Consider the following 2,166-nt stretch of genomic DNA (forward strand, 5'->3'; position numbering starts at 1 on the left):
GGGCACTTCTACGCTTCATCTGCTTCGTCTCCGGCCGTTTCCAGCCATTCTGTTCTTCATAAATACTGATCTTAAGAGTCTAAAGGATATACAAAATCATCCCAGTCCTTTATTTAAATCAGTTTGCAGTAAAAAGAACTTTAAAATCAATTACTGATTCAATATGTTTTAAATTCAAAACTGAAACCCAAATTTGCAAGAACAATTCCAGAGTAAATTTAAACACATATAGATAAACAATTCAATATATATAAAACATGCAAGATTCAATTAATATCTAATTAAAATCCTAGAGATCATCTAGGTATGCACAGAACACAGGGCAAAGGGAGAGAGACAGAATAGAACTTGCCTCTTAAGGTTTCGGTTTGAAACCTTTAACCGTCTTCTTCTTAGGTTTTCTGGTGACCTTAGTTGCCATTAAACCTCCTCTGCCGCTCTTGGTTTAACCCATGAGCCAGCCCCCGTTCCTCCTCCTCCTTGGTTCAGCCCCTTGTTCCTCTCAGTTTCTCTCTGTTTCTCTCTCTGTTCTCACGTCCCTCTATGCTGCTATAAGGGTTTTTCCAACCCTATTGCAGACATCCTATGTATTTATAGGTTAAACCTACTCCAACCCTAATCCTTATTGAAATCTAAAACCGACGGAAAGAAAATAAAACTTAATTACGTAAAATATAATGATTAAATATATACATAATTTATAATTATATATATCTAATTACGTAAAATATAATGACTAAATATATACATAATTTATAATTATATATATATATATATATATATATATATATATATATAACATACTAAATTCCTATTATTAACATAAATAATAAATAATTATGAATAATAATACTACTCTATCCTTATATATGTATACACTCAATTAAATATATACCACCATCCATATATGGGTAAATATCCATACCCATCAAACCTCCTGTATAAGTAGTTCTATGTGACCCTTTGGCTGGTCCATTACTACCATCCAATTCCATTCTTTTAAAAACATAAAAATCAAAATAAAATACTTTTAAATCATTTCCAAATAAAATTATAATAAATTAAAATCATTTAAGCGCACAATAACAAACAATACATAGACAATTCAATCAAGAACTATTTACATAAATTAAAACACACAAGCAATTAATCAACAAATCGATTAACAAATTAAATCAATTTAAATAAAACATGAAACTATACAAACACATAGCCATATAAGCACCTAAAACACAGTAAAAATTCCAATTATATTACAGTCTTTTCTCATTCTTTACAAAAATGACAATTTGGTTTCAAAGTACATCAAATGTTGTCAAGAGGGTACATTTACATTACATAGCCTTGCTTTTCAAATAAAGTTACAAATTCAGGATGAATCTTTACAAAAATGAGTTTAAGATACAAGAGTGAGCAAAAATGAAAGTCTATCCCCTTTCAAGCTTGTACTGGATTGTCATCCTCCACCTCATTTCCGTAACCTGAAAAATATTAATATAAAAGGGGTGAGCATAAGCTCAGTAGGAGGTGCCTAAGACACATCTCTTAAGACCCCGTGAATCCACACAATGAATAGATAATACAGAAGCCGGGATCATGCCATACAAGGAAAACTAACCACAAAATCACATCAATAACCCAAGCCATGAATGAATATGCCATGAAATGAGATGTAATCCCATACAATGTCGCTCCTTATTTCTAAAATCATTTCCATCATCATTTCCAAACCGTTAGCGAAACCCATCCCATGGTGACCCCATGGCGGCACGAAAGGAGGATTGGCTAACTGTCCCTAACATATGGTAACCCCGTGGCGTCATTTGGGACTAGGTAACTCAACCATGCTAAGGAAATCTCCCTAATCCACTTTAGGCTTCACTAACACCACGGCCCCTAGGTAACCGCTGGGCAATCGGGTTTTCATAAAACCCTTTCATAAACTTTTCTCTAAACCCCTTTTTATTTCTTTCAAAATCAATTTCCCATTTCCTTCCCAATGTAGTACACGGATGCTTCATGCTTTCATGCAATGCCAATATTTATCCTTCTACAACTAATTCAAACTCATGCCATTTAACATGCTTCACAAGAATTTCCAAAGAATTATAACATTGCTTACACTCAACAACAATCTAGCAAGATAAGCATGTAAGACATGAATTC

This window comes from Cornus florida, unplaced genomic scaffold, assembly GCF_030987335.1.
Source record: "Cornus florida cultivar Cherokee Brave unplaced genomic scaffold, ASM3098733v1 CherokeeBrave_3.0.0_Hap2_Chr01, whole genome shotgun sequence".
Lineage (NCBI taxonomy): Eukaryota > Viridiplantae > Streptophyta > Magnoliopsida > Cornales > Cornaceae > Cornus > Cornus florida.